At 74.4% G+C, this 15,020-nt stretch overlaps 1 protein-coding gene across 9 annotated transcripts in view; it reads left to right on the top strand.

The window, feature by feature from the left end:
- fam20b (FAM20B glycosaminoglycan xylosylkinase) overlaps positions 1–15,020 on the top strand; it is a 210,825-nt gene that overhangs the window by 1,505 nt on the left and 194,300 nt on the right. The gene's annotated exons all lie outside the window — the stretch shown is intronic.

Genomic DNA, 15,020 nt, shown 5'->3' with positions numbered 1-15,020 from the left:
CCCGGCCCCGGACTCCCCCCCCCCCCCCCCCCCCCGGCCCCGGACTCACTCCCCCCCCCGGCCCCGGACTCACTCCCCCCCCCCCCCCCCACCCGGCCCCGGACTCACTCCCCCCCCCCCCCCCACCCGGCCCCGGACTCACTCCCCCCCCCCCCCCACCCGGCCCCGGACTCACTCCCCCCCCCACCCGGCCCCGGACTCACTCCCCCCCCCACCCGGCCCCGGACTCACTCCCCCCCCCCGGACTCACTCCCCCCCCCCGGACTCACTCCCCCCCCCCCCACCCGGCCCCGGACTCACTCCCCCCCCCCCGGACTCACTCCCCCCCCCCCGGACTCACTCCCCCCCCACCCGGCCCCGGACTCACTCCCCCCCCACCCGGCCCCGGACTCACTCCCCCCCACCCCCCCACCCGGCCCCGGACTCACTCCCCCCCACCCCCCCACCCGGCCCCGGACTCACTCCCCCCCCCCCCCCCCACCCGGCCCCGGACTCACTCCCCCCCCCCCCACCCGGCCCCGGACTCACTCCCCCCCCCCCCACCCGGCCCCGGACTCACTCCCCCCACCCGGCCCCGGACTCACTCCCCCCCCCACCCGGCCCCGGACTCACTCCCCCCCCCCGCCCCGGACTCACTCCCCCCCCCCCCGGACTCACTCCCCCCCCCCCCACCCGGCCCCGGACTCACTCCCCCCCCCCCCCCACCCGGCCCCGGACTCACTCCCCCCCCCACCCGGCCCCGGACTCACTCCCCCCCCCCCCACCCGGCCCCGGACTCACTCCCCCCCCCCCCCACCCGGCCCCGGACTCACTCCCCCCCACCCCCCAGCCCCGGACTCACTCCCCCCCCCCCCACCCGGCCCCGGACTCACTCCCCCCCCCCCCACCCGGCCCCGGACTCACTCCCCCCCACCCCCCAGCCCCGGACTCACTCTCCCCCCCCCCCCCACCCGGCCCCGGACTCACTCCCCCCCCCCCCCCCCACCCGGCCCCGGACTCACTCCCCCCCCCCGCCCCGGACTCACTCCCCCCCCCCCCCCCCCACCCGGCCCCGGACTCACTCCCCGCCCCCCCCCCCGGCCCCGGACTCACTCCCCCCCCCCCACCCGGCCCCGGACTCACTCCCCCCCCGGCCCCGGACTCACTCCCCCCCCCCCCCCCCCGGGCCCCGGACTCACACCCCCCCCCCCCCCCCCCACCCGGCCCCGGACTCACTCCCCCCCCCGCCCCGGACTCACTCCCCCCCCCGCCCCGGACTCACTCCCCCCCCCGCCCCGGACTCACTCCCCCCCCCCCCCCGGAGTCACTCTCACTCCCCCCCCCGGCCCGGACTCCCCCCCCCTCTTCTCTCCCCCCCCCTCTTCTCTCTCCCCCCCCCCCTTCTCCCCCCCCCCCGGACTCACTCACTCACTCCCCACCACCCCCCCCCCCGGACTCACTCCCCCTCCCCCCCCCGCCTCGGACTCACTCCCCCCCCCGCCCCCGCCCCGGACTCACCACCCCCCCCCCGGCCCCGGACTCACCACCCCCCCCCGGCCCCGGACTCACCACCCCCCCCCGGCCCCGGACACTCCCCCCCCCGGACTCACTCCCCCCCCCCCCCCCACCCGGCCCCGGACTCACTCCCCCCCCCCCCCCCCGGCCCCGGACTCACTCCCCCCCCCCCCCCGGCCCCGGACTCACTCCCCCCCCGGCCCCGGACTCACTCCCCCCCCCCCGGACTCACTCCCCCCCCCAACCCGGCCCCGGACTCACTCCCCCCCCCCCCCCAACCCGGCCCCGGACTCACTCCCCCCCCCCCCCCCCACCCGGCCCCGGACTCACTCCCTCCCCCCACCCGGCCCCGGACTCACTCCCCCCCCCCCCCACCCGGTCCCGGACTCACTCCCCCCCCCCCCCGGCCCCGGACTCACTCCCCCCCCCCCCGGCCCCGGACTCACTCCCCCCCCACCCGGCCCCGGACTCACTCCCCCCCCCCCCACCCGGCCCCGGACTCACTCCCCCCCCCCCGGACTCACTCCCCCCCCCCCCCCGGCCCCGGACTCACTCCCCCCCCCCCCACCCGGCCCCGGACTCACTCCCCCCCCCCCGGACTCACTCCCCCCCCCCCCGGACTCACTCCCCCCCCACCCGGCCCCGGACTCACTCCCCCCCACCCCCCCACCCGGCCCCGGACTCACTCCCCCCCCCCCCACCCCGCCCCGGACTCCCCCCCCCCCCCGGCCCCGGACTCACTCCCCCCCCCCCCCCCCCCCCCCGGCCCCGGACTCACTCACTCCCCCCCCCCGGCCCCGGACTCACTCCCCCCCCCCCCACCCGGCCCCGGACTCACTCCCCCCCCCCCCACCCGGCCCCGGACTCACTCCCCCCCCCCCCACCCGGCCCCGGACTCACTCCCCCCCCCCGCCCCGGACTCACTCCCCCCCCCGCCCCGGACTCACTCCCCCCCCCCCCGGAGTCACTCTCACTCCCCCCCCCGGCCCGGACTCCCCCCCCCTCTTCTCTCTCCCCCCCCCCTCTTCTCTCTCCCCCCCCCCCCTTCTCCCCCCCCCCCGGACTCACTCACTCACTCCCCACCACCCCCCCCCCCGGACTCACTCCCCCTCCCCCCCCGCCTCGGACTCACTCCCCCCCCCGCCCCCGCCCCGGACTCTCTCTCCCCCCCCCCCGGACTCACTCCCCCTCCCCGGACTCACTCCCCCTCCCCCCCCCGGACTCACTCCCCCTCCCCCCCCCGGACTCACTCCCCCTCCCCCCCCCCCGGACTCACTCTCCCCCCCCCCCCCCGGACTCACTCCCCCTCCCCCCCCCCGGACTCACTCTCACTCCCCCTCCCCCCCCCCCGGACTCACTCCCCCTCCCCCCCCCCCCGGACTCACTCCCCCTCCCCCCCCCCCCGGACTCACTCCCCCTCCCCCCCCCCCGGACTCACTCCCCCTCCCCCCCCCGGACTCACTCTCACTCCCCCTCCCCCCCCCCCCCGGACTCACTCCCCCTCCCCCCGGACTCACTCCCCCTCCCCCCCCCCCCCGGACTCACTCCCCCTCCCCCCCCCCGGACTCACTCCCCCTCTCCCCCCCCCCCCGGACTCACTCCCCCTCCCCCCCCCGGACTCACTCCCCTCCCCCTCCCCCCCCCCGGACTCACTCCCCCTTCCCCCCCCCCGGACTCACTCCCCCTTCTCTCTCCCCCCCCCTTCTCTCTCCCCCCCCCTTCTCTCTCTCCCCCCCCTTCTCTCTCCCCCCCCCCTTCTCTCTCCCCCCCCCTTCTCTCTCCCCCCCCCTCTTCTCTCTCCCCCCCCCTCTTCTCTCTCCCCCCCCCCTCTTCTCTCTCCCCCCCCTCTTCTCTCTCCCCCCCCCTCTTCTCTCTCCCCCCCCCTCTTCTCTCTCCCCCCCCCTCTTCTCTCTCTCCCCCCCCTTCTCTCTCCCCCCCCTCTTCTCTCTCCCCCCCCCTCTTCTCTCCCCCCCCTCTTCTCTCTCCCCCCCCCTTCTCTCTCCCCCCCCCCTTCTCTCTCCCCCCCCCTTCTCTCTCCCCCCCCCTCTTCTCTCTCCCCCCCCCTCTTCTCTCTCCCCCCCCCTCTTCTCTCTCCCCCCCCTCTTCTCTCTCCCCCCCCCCCTCTTCTCTCTCCCCCCCCCCTCTTCTCTCTCCCCCCCCCCTCTTCTCTCTCCCCCCCCCTCTTCTCTCTCCCCCCCCCCCTTCTCTCTCCCCCCCCCCCTTCTCTCTCCCCCCCCCCCTTCTCTCTCCCCCCCCTCTTCTCTCGCCCCCACTCTTCTCCCCCCCCACTCTTCTCCCCCCGCCCCGGACTCACTCTCCCCCCGCCCCGGACTCACTCTCCCCCCGCCCCGGACTCACTCCCCCTCCCCTCTCCCCCCGCCCCGGACTCACTCTCTTCCCCCCCCCCCGCCCCGGACTCACTCACCCCCCGCCCCCCCCCGCCCCGGACTCACTCACCCCCCGCCCCCCCCCCCCGCCCCGGACTCACTCACTCCCCCCCCCCGCCCCGGGCTCACTCCCCCCCCCAACGGACTCCCCCCTCCTCCCCCACCCCCAACGGACTCCCCCTCTTTCCACCCCCATACCCCCCACTCTTTCCACCCCCATACCCCCCACTCTTTCCACCCCCATACCCCCCACTCTTTCCACCCCCATACCCCCCACTCTTTCCACCCCCATACCCCCCAACCCCACCGCCACCCCCCCACTCCCCCCAACCCCACTCCCCCCCACTCCCCCCTCCCCACTATTTCCCCCCTCCCCACTATTTCCCCCCTCCCCACTATTTCCCCCCTCCCCATTCTGTTGCCACTCCTTCCCATTCTGTTGCCACTCCTTCCCATTCTGTTGCCACTCCTTCCCATTCTTTTGCCCCCCCCAATTCTTTTGCCCCCCCCAATTCTTTTGCCCCCCCAATTCTTTTGCCCCCCCATTTCTTTCGCCCCCCGATCCCATTCTTTCGCCCCCATTCTTCGCTTTTCCCCCCCCCTCACCTCGACTCCCTCTCTTCTCTCATATCCCCCCCGCCCCAACTGACTTTCCCTCTCCCTCACTCCACCACCCCCCACCAACGGACTCCACCTTCCTTTTCCCCCACCCCCACGGACCCCCCTTCTCCCCACGAACCGCCCCACCGCCCGCTTCCCACGGGGCCCCCACCCTCCCTACGAACCGCACCCCACCCTCCCTACGAACCGCACCCCACCCTCCCTACGAACCGCACCGCACCCTCCCTACGAACCGCACCCCGCCCTCCTGTTCCCCACGAACCGCCCGGACCCCGCCTGATTCCCCACGAACCGCACACCCCCTGCACCCCACGGACCCCCCCGTTCTCCCCATGAACCGACCCCCCCCCGCTCCCCATGGACCTCCCTCCCTCCCCACGGACTCCCCCCTCCCTCCCTCCCTGCTCCCCACGTACCCTCCCTCCCTGCTCCCCACGTACCCTCCCTCCCCTCCCTCCCTGCTCCCCACGTACCCCCCTCCCACCCTGCTCCCCACGTACCCCCCTCCCTACCTCCCTCCATCGCTGCTCCCCACGTACCCCCCTTCCTACCTCCCTGCCTCCCTGCTCTCCACGTACCTTCCTCCCTCCCTGCTCCCCACGTACCCCCCTCCCTCCCTCCCTCCCTCCCTGCTCCCCACGGACACCCCTCCCACCCTCCCTCCCTCCCTGCTCCCCACGGACACCCCTCTCACCCTCCCTCCCTCCCTGCTCCCCACGGACCCTCCCTGCTCCCCACGGACCCTCCCTGCTCCCCACGGACACACCTCCCTCCCTCCCTGCTCCCCACGGACACACCTCCCTCCCACCCTCCCTCCCTCCCCTGCTCCCCACGGACACACCTCCCTCCCACCCTCCCTCCCTCCCCTGCTCCCCACGGACACACCTCCCTCCCACCCTCCCTCCCTCCCCTGCTCCCCACGGACACACCTCCCTCCCACCCTCCCTCCCTCCCCTGCTCCCCACGGACACACCTCCCTCCCACCCTCCCTCCCTCCCCTGCTCCCCACGGACACACCTCCCTCCCACCCTCCCTCCCTCCCCTGCTCCCCACGGACACACCTCCCTCCCACCCTCCCTCCCTCCCCTGCTCCCCACGGACACACCTCCCTCCCACCCTCCCTCCCTCCCCTGCTCCCCACGGACACACCTCCCTCCACCCTCCCTCCCTCCCCTGCTCCCCACGACACACCTCCCTCCCACCCTCCCTCCCTCCCCTGCTCCCCACGGACACACCTCCCTCCCACCCTCCCTCCCTCCCCTGCTCCCCACGGACACACCTCCCTCCCACCCTCCCTCCCTCCCCTGCTCCCCACGGACACACCTCCCTCCCACCCTCCCTCCCTCCCCTGCTCCCCACGGACACACCTCCCTCCCACCCTCCCTCCCTCCCCTGCTCCCCACGGACACACCTCCCTCCCACCCTCCCTCCCTCCCCTGCTCCCCACGGACACACCTCCCTCCCACCCTCCCTCCCTCCCCTGCTCCCCACGGACACACCTCCCTCCCACCCTCCCTCCCTCCCCTGCTCCCCACGGACACACCTCCCTCCCACCCTCCCTCCCTCCCCTGCTCCCCACGGACACACCTCCCTCCCACCCTCCCTCCCTCCCCTGCTCCCCACGGACACACCTCCCTCCCACCCTCCCTCCCTCCCCTGCTCCCCACGGACACACCTCCCCTCCACCCTCCCTCCCTCCCCTGCTCCCCACGGACACACCTCCCTCCCACCCTCCCTCCCTCCCCTGCTCCCCACGGACACACCTCCCTCCCACCCTCCCTCCTCCCCTGCTCCCCACGGACACACCTCCCTCCCACCCTCCCTCCCTCCCCTGCTCCCCACGGACACACCTCCCTCCCACCCTCCCTCCCTCCCCTGCTCCCACGGACACACCTCCCTCCCACCCTCCCTCCCTCCCTGCTCCCACGGACACACCTCCTCCCACCCTCCCTCCCTCCCCTGCTCCCCACGGACACACCTCCCTCCCACCCTCCCTCCCTCCCCTGCTCCCCACGGACACACCTCCCTCCCACCCTCCCTCCCTCCCCTGCTCCCCACGGACACACCTCCCTCCCACCCTCCCTCCCTCCCCTGCTCCCCACGGACACACCTCCCTCCCACCCTCCCTCCCTCCCCTGCTCCCCACGGACACACCTCCCTCCCACCCTCCCTCCCTCCCCTGCTCCCCACGGACACACCTCCCTCCCACCCTCCCTCCCTCCCCTGCTCCCCACGGACACACCTCCCTCCCACCCTCCCTCCCTCCCCTGCTCCCCACGGACACACCTCCCTCCCACCCTCCCTCCCTCCCCTGCTCCCCACGGACACACCTCCCTCCCACCCTCCCTCCCTCCCCTGCTCCCCACGGACACACCTCCCTCCCACCCTCCCTCCCTCCCCTGCTCCCCACGGACACGCCTCCCTCCCACCCTCCCTCCCTCCCCTGCTCCCCACGGACACGACCTCCCTCCCACCCTCCCTCCCTCCCCTGCTCCCCACGGGCACGCCTCCCTCCCACCCTCCCTCCCTCCCCTGCTCCCCCACGGGCACGCCTCCCTCCCACCCTCCCTCCCTCCCCTGCTCCCCACGGGCACGCCTCCCTCCCACCCTCCCTCCCTCCCCTGCTCCCCACGGACACGCCTCCCTCCCACCCTCCCTCCCTCCCCTGCTCCCCACGGACACGCCTCCCTCCCACCCTCCCTCCCTCCCCTGCTCCCCACGGACACGCCTCCCTCCCACCCTCCCTCCCTCCCCTGCTCCCCACGGACACGCCTCCCTCCCACCCTCCCTCCCTCCCCTGCTCCCCACGGACACGCCTCCCTCCCACCCTCCCTCCCTCCCCTGCTCCCCACGGACACGCCTCCCTCCCACCCTCCCTCCCTCCCCTGCTCCCCACGGACACACCTCCCTCCCACCCTCCCTCCCTCCCCTGCTCCCCACGGACACACCTCCCTCCCCTGCTCCCCACGGACACACCTCCCTCCCACCCTCCCTCCCTCCCCTGCTCCCCACGGACACGCCTCCCTCCCACCCTCCCTCCCTCCCCTGCTCCCCACGGACACGCCTCCCTCCCACCCTCCCTCCCTCCCCTGCTCCCCACGGACACGCCTCCCTCCCACCCTCCCTCCCTCCCCTGCTCCCCACGGACACGCCTCCCTCCCACCCTCCCTCCCTCCCCTGCTCCCCACGGACACGCCTCCCTCCCACCCTCCCTCCCTCCCCTGCTCCCCACGGACACGCCTCCCTCCCACCCTCCCTCCCTCCCCTGCTCCCCACGGACACGCCTCCCTCCCACCCTCCCTCCCTCCCCTGCTCCCCACGGACACGCCTCCCTCCCACCCTCCCTCCCTCCCCTGCTCCCCACGGACACGCCTCCCTCCCACCCTCCCTCCCTCCCCTGCTCCCCACGGACACGCCTCCCTCCCACCCTCCCTCCCTCCCCTGCTCCCCACGGACACGCCTCCCTCCCACCCTCCCTCCCTCCCCTGCTCCCCACGGACACGCCCTCCCTCCCACCCTCCCTCCCTCCCCTGCTCCCCACGGACACGCCTCCCTCCCACCCTCCCTCCCTCCCCTGCTCCCCACGGACACGCCTCCCTCCCACCCTCCCTCCCTCCCCTGCTCCCCACGGACACGCCTCCCTCCCACCCCTCCCTCCCTCCCCTGCTCCCCACGGACACGCCTCCCTCCCACCCTCCCTCCCTCCCCTGCTCCCCACGGACACGCCTCCCTCCACCCTCCCTCCCTCCCCTGCTCCCCACGGACACGCCTCCCTCCCACCCTCCCTCCCTCCCCTGCTCCCCACGGACACGCCTCCCCTCCCCACCCTCCCTCCCTCCCCTGCTCCCCACGGACACGCCTCCCTCCCACCCTCCCTCCCTCCCCTGCTCCCCACGGACACACCTCCCTCCCACCCTCCCTCCCTCCCCTGCTCCCCACGGACACACCTCCCTCCCACCCTCCCTCCCTCCCCTGCTCCCCACGGACACACCTCCCTCCCACCCTCCCTCCCTCCCCTGCTCCCCACGGACACACCTCCCTCCCCTGCTCCCCACGGACACACCTCCCTCCCACCCTCCCTCCCTCCCCTGCTCCCCACGGACACACCTCCCTCCCACCCTCCCTCCCTCCCCTGCTCCCCACGGACACACCTCCCTCCCACCCTCCCTCCCTCCCCTGCTCCCCACGGACACACCTCCCTCCCACCCTCCCTCCCTCCCCTGCTCCCCACGGACACACCTCCCTCCCACCCTCCCTCCCTCCCCTGCTCCCCACGGACACACCTCCCTCCCACCCTCCCTCCCTCCCCTGCTCCCCACGGACACACCTCCCTCCCACCCTCCCTCCCTCCCCTGCTCCCCACGGACACACCTCCCTCCCACCCTCCCTCCCTCCCCTGCTCCCCACGGACACACCTCCCTCCCACCCTCCCTCCCTCCCCTGCTCCCCACGGACACACCTCCCTCCCACCCTCCCTCCCTCCCCTGCTCCCCACGGACACACCTCCCTCCCACCCTCCCTCCCTCCCCTGCTCCCCACGGACACACCTCCCTCCCACCCTCCCTCCCTCCCCTGCTCCCCACGGACACACCTCCCTCCCACCCTCCCTCCCTCCCCTGCTCCCCACGGACACACCTCCCTCCCACCCTCCCTCCCTCCCCTGCTCCCCACGGACACACCTCCCTCCCACCCTCCCTCCCTCCCCTGCTCCCCACGGACACACCTCCCTCCCACCCTCCCTCCCTCCCCTGCTCCCCACGGACACACCTCCCTCCCACCCTCCCTCCCTCCCCTGCTCCCCACGGACACACCTCCCTCCCACCCTCCCTCCCTCCCCTGCTCCCCACGGACACACCTCCCTCCCACCCTCCCTCCCTCCCCTGCTCCCCACGGACACACCTCCCTCCCACCCTCCCTCCCTCCCCTGCTCCCCACGGACACACCTCCCTCCCACCCTCCCTCCCTCCCTGCTCCCCACGGACACCCCTCCCTCCCTGCTCCCCACGGACACCCCTCCCACCCTCCCTCCCTCCCTGCTCCCCACGGACACCCCTCCCTCCCTGCTCCCCACGGACACCCCTCCCACCCTCCCTCCCTCCCTGCTCCCCACGGACACCCCTCCCTCCCTGCTCCCCACGGACACCCCTCCCACCCTCCCTCCCTCCCTCCCTGCTCCCCACGGGCACACCTCCCTCCCTGCTCCCCACGGACACCCCTCCCACCCTCCCTCCCTCCCTGCTCCCCACGGACACCCCTCCCACCCTCCCTCCCTCCCTGCTCCCCACGGACACCCCTCCCTCCCTGCTCCCCACGGACACCCCTCCCACCCTCCCTCCCTCCCTGCTCCCCACGGACACCCCTCCCACCCTCCCTCCCTCCCTGCTCCCCACGGACACCCCTCCCTCCCTGCTCCCCACGGACACCCCTCCCACCCTCCCTCCCTCCCTGCTCCCCACGGGCACCCCTCCCACCCTCCCTCCCTCCCTCCCTGCTCCCCACGGGCACCCCTCCCACCCTCCCTCCCTCCCTCCCTGCTCCCCACGGGCACACCTCCCTCCCTCCCTCCCTCCCTGCTCCCCACGGGCACACCTCCCTCCCTCCCTCCCTCCCTGCTCCCCACGGGCACACCTCCCTCCCTCCCTCCCTCCCTGCTCCCCACGGACACACCTCCCTCCCACCCTCCCTCCCTCCCCTGCTCCCCACGGACACACCTCCCTCCCACCCTCCCTCCCTCCCTGCTCCCCACGGACACCCCTCCCTCCCTGCTCCCCACGGACACCCCTCCCACCCTCCCTCCCTCCCTGCTCCCCACGGACACCCCTCCCACCCTCCCTCCCTCCCTGCTCCCCACGGACACCCCTCCCTCCCTGCTCCCAACGGACACCCCTCCCACCCTCCCTCCCTCCCTGCTCCCCACGGGCACCCCTCCCACCCTCCCTCCCTCCCTCCCTGCTCCCCACGGGCACACCTCCCTCCCTCCCTCCCTCCCTGCTCCCCACGGGCACACCTCCCTCCCTCCCTCCCTCCCTGCTCCCCACGGGCACACCTCCCTCCCTCCCTCCCTCCCTGCTCCCCACGGGCACACCTCCCACCCTCCCTCCTTCCCTCCCACCCTCCCTGCTCCACATGAACATCCCTCCCTCCCTCCCTCCATCCCTCCCTTCTCCCCACGGACACACCTCCATCCCACCCTCCCTCCCTCCCTGCTCCCCACGGACACACCTCCCTCCCTCCCACCCTCCCTGCTCCCGACGGACAGCCCTCCCTCCCTCCCTCCCACCCTCCCTGCTCCCGACGGACAGCCCTCCCTCCCTCCCTGCTCCCCACGGACACACCTCCCTCCCTCCCTCCCTCCCTGCTCCCCACAGACACACCTCCCTCCCTGCTCCCCACGGACACACCTCCCTCCCTCCCTCCCACCCTCCCTCCCTCCCTGCTCCCCACGGACACCCCTCCCACCCTCCCTCCCTCCCTGCTCCCCACGGACACCCCTCCCTCCCTGCTCCCCACGGACACCCCTCCCACCCTCCCTCCCTCCCTGCTCCCCACGGGCACCCCTCCCACCCTCCCTCCCTCCCTGCTCCCCACGGGCACACCTCCCTCCCTCCCTCCTTCCCTCCCACCCTCCCTGCTCCACATGAACATCCCTCCCTCCCTCCCTCCATCCCTCCCTTCTCCCCACGGACACACCTCCATCCCTCCCTCCCTCCCTCCCTGCTCCCCACGGACACACCTCCCTCCCTCCCACCCTCCCTGCTCCCGACGGACAGCCCTCCCTCCCTCCCTCCCACCCTCCCTGCTCCCGACGGACAGCCCTCCCTCCCTCCCTGCTCCCCACGGACACACCTCCCTCCCTCCCTCCCTCCCTGCTCCCCACAGACACACCTCCCTCCCTGCTCCACACGGACACACCTCCCTCCCTCCCTCCCTCCCTGCTCCCCACGGACACACCTCCCTCCCTCCCTCCCTGCTCTCCACGGACACACCTCTCTCCCTCCCTCCCTCCCTCCCAGCTCCCCACGGACACCCCTCCCTCCCTCCCTCCCTCCCTGCTCCCCACGGACACCCCTCGCTCCCTACTCCCCACGGACACCCCTCCCTCCCTCCCTCCCTCCCTGCTCCCCACGGACACCCCTCCCTCCCTGCTCCCCACGGACACCCCTCCCTCCCTCCCTCCCTGCTCCCCACGGACCCCCACCCTCCCTCCCTCCATCCCTCCCTCCCTGCTCCCCACGGACAGCCCTCCCTCCCTGCTCCCCACGGACACCCCTCCCTCCCTCCCTCCCTCCCTCCCTGCTCCCCACGGACACCCCTCCCACCCTCCCTCCCTCCCTGCTCCCCACGTACACCCCTCCCACCCTCCCTCCCTCCCTGCTCCCCACGTACACCCCTCTCACCCTCCCTCCCTCCCTGCTCCCCACGGACACCCCTCTCACCCTCCCTCCCTCCCTGCTCCCCACGGACACCCCTCCCTCCCTCCCTCCCTCCCTGCTCCCCACGGACACCCCTCCCTCCCTCCCTCCCTCCCTGCTCCCCACGGACACCCCTCCCTCCCTCCCTCCCTCCCTGCTCCCCACGGACACCCCTCCCTCCCTCCCTCCCTCCCTGCTCCCCACGGACACCCCTCCCTCCCTCCCTCCCTCCCTGCTCCCCACGGACACCCCTCCCTCCCTGCTCCACACGGACACCCCTCCCTCCCTGCTCCCCACGGACACACCTCCCTCCCTCCCTCCCTGCTCCCCACGGACACACCTCCATCCCTCCCTCCCTCCCTCCCTGCTCCCGACGGATAGCCCTCCCTCCCTGCTCCCCACGGACACACCTCCCTCCCACCCTCCCTGCTCCCCACGGACAGCCCTCCCTCCCTGCTCCCCACGGACAGCCCTCCCTCCCTGCTCCCCACGGACACCCCTCCCTCCCTCCCTCCCTGCTCCCCACGGACAACCCTCCCACCCTCCCTCCCTCCCTGCTCCCCACGGACACACCACCCTCCCTCCCTCCCTCCCTCCCTGCTCCCCACGGACACCCCTCCCTCCCTCCCTCCCTCCCTGCTCCCCACGGACAGCCCTCCCTCCCTGCTCCCCACGGACACCCCTCCCTCCGTCCCTGCCTCCCTGCTCCCCACGGACACCCCTCCCTCCCTCCCTGCTCCCCACGGACACCCCTCCCTCCCTCCCTGCTCCCCACGGACACCCCTCCCTCCCTCCCTGCTCCCCACGGACACCCCTCCCTCCCTCCCTGCTCCCCACGGACACCCATCCCACCCTCCCTCCCTCCCTCCCTGCTCCCCACGGACACACCTCCCACCCTCCCTCCCTCCCTGCTCCCCACGGACACACCTCCCTCCCTCCCTCCCTGCTCCACACGGACACCCCTCCCTCCCTCCCTGCTCCACACGGACACCCCTCCCTCCCTCCCTCCCTCCCTCCCTCCCTCCCTCCCTCCCTCCCTGCTCCACACGGACACACCTCCCTCCCTCCCTCCCTCCCTGCTCCCCACGGACACACCTCCCTCCCTCCCTCCCTGCTCCCCACGGACACACCTCCCTCCCTCCCTCCCTCCCTCCCTGCTCCCCACGGACAGCCCTCCCTCCCTCCCTGCTCCCCATGGACACACCTCCCTCCCTCCCTGCTCCCCATGGACACACCTCCCTCCCTCCCTGCTCCCCATGGACACACCTCCCTCCCTCCCTGCTCCCCACGGACACCCCTCCCTCCCTCCCTCCCTCCCTGCTTCCCACGGACACCCCTGCCTCCCTCCTTCCCTGCTTCCCACGGACACCCCTCCCTCCCTCCCTCCCTGCTCCCCACGGACACCCCTCCCTCCCTCCCTCCCTGCTCCCCACGGACAACCCTCCCACCCTCCCTCCCACCCTGCTCCCCACGGACACACCTCCCTCCCTCCCTCCCTCCCTCCCTGCTCCCCACGGACACCCCTCCCTCCCTCCCTCCCTCCCTGCCTGCTCCCCACGGACAGCCCTCCCTCCCTGCTCCCCACGGACACCCCTCCCTCCCTCCCTGCCTCCCTGCTCCCCACGGACACCCCTCCCTCCCTCCCTGCCTCCCTGCTCCCCACGGACACCCCTCCCTCCCTCCCTGCTCCCCACGGACACCCATCCCACCCTCCCTCCCTCCCTCCCTCCCTGCTCCCCACGGACACACCTCCCACCCTCCCTCCCTCCCTCCCTGCTCCCCACGGACACACCTCCCTCCCTCCATCCCTGCTCCACACGGACACCCCTCCCTCCCTCCCTCCCTCCCTGCTCCACACGGACACCCCTCCCTCCCTCCCTCCCTCCCTCCCTGCTCCACACGGACACACCTCCCTCCCTCCCTCCCTCCCTGCTCCCCACGGACACACCTCCCTCCCTCCCTCCCTGCTCCCCACGGACACACCTCCCTCCCTCCCTCCCTGCTCCCCACGGACACACCTCCCTCCCTCCCTCCCTGCTCCCCACGGACAGCCCTCCCTCCCTCCCTGCTCCCCATGGACACACCTCCCTCCCTCCCTGCTCCCCATGGACACACCTCCCTCCCTCCCTGCTCCCCACGGACACACCTCCCTCCCTCCCTGCTCCCCACGGACACACCTCCCTCCCTCCCTGCTCCCCACGGACACCCCTCCCTCCCTCCCTGCTCCCCACGGACACCCCTCCCGCCCTCCCTCCCTCCTTCCCTGCTTCCCACGGACACCCCTCCCTCCCTCCTTCCCTGCTTCCCACGGACACCCCTGCCTCCCTCCTTCCCTGCTTCCCACGGACACCCCTCCCTCCCTCCCTCCCTGCTCCCCACGGACACCCCTCCCTCCCTCCCTGCTCCCCACGGACACCCCTCCCTCCTTCCCTCCCTGCTCCCCACGGACACCCCTCCCTCCCTCCATGCCTCCCTCCATCCCTCCCTCCCTGCTCCCCACGGACACCGCTCCCTCCCTCCATCCCTCCCTCCCTGCTCCCCACGGACACACCTCCATCGCTCCCTCCCTCCCTCCCTGCTCCCGACGGATAGCCCTCCCTCCCTGCTCCCCACGGACACACCTCCCTCCCACCCTCCCTGCTCCCCACGGACAACCCTCCCACCCTCCCTCCCTCCCTGCTCCCCACGGACACACCTCCCTCCCTCCCTCCCTCCCTCCCTCCCTGCTCCCCACGGACACCCCTCCCTCCCTCCCTCCCTCCCTGCTCCCCACGGACACCCCTCCCTCCCTCCCTCCCTGCTCCCCACGGACAACCCTCCCACCCTCCCTCCCTCCCTGCTCCCCACGGACACACCTCCCTCCCTCCCTCCCTCCCTCCCTCCCTGCTCCCCACGGACACCCCTCCCTCCCTCCCTCCCTCCCTGCTCCCCACGGACAGCCCTCCCTCCCTGCTCCCCACGGACACCCCTCCCTCCTCCCTGCCTCCCTGCTCCCCACGGACACCCCTCCCTCCCTCCCTGCCTCCCTGCTCCCCACGGACACCACTCCCTCCCTCCTGCTCCCCACGGACACCCATCCCACCCTCCCTCCCTCCCTCCCTGCTCC

Source organism: Stegostoma tigrinum, chromosome 8 (genome assembly GCF_030684315.1).
Source record: "Stegostoma tigrinum isolate sSteTig4 chromosome 8, sSteTig4.hap1, whole genome shotgun sequence".
Taxonomy (NCBI): domain Eukaryota; kingdom Metazoa; phylum Chordata; class Chondrichthyes; order Orectolobiformes; family Stegostomatidae; genus Stegostoma; species Stegostoma tigrinum.
The sequence above is the reverse complement of the archived record's forward strand: the minus strand, read 5'-3'. Positions and strand labels throughout refer to the sequence as shown.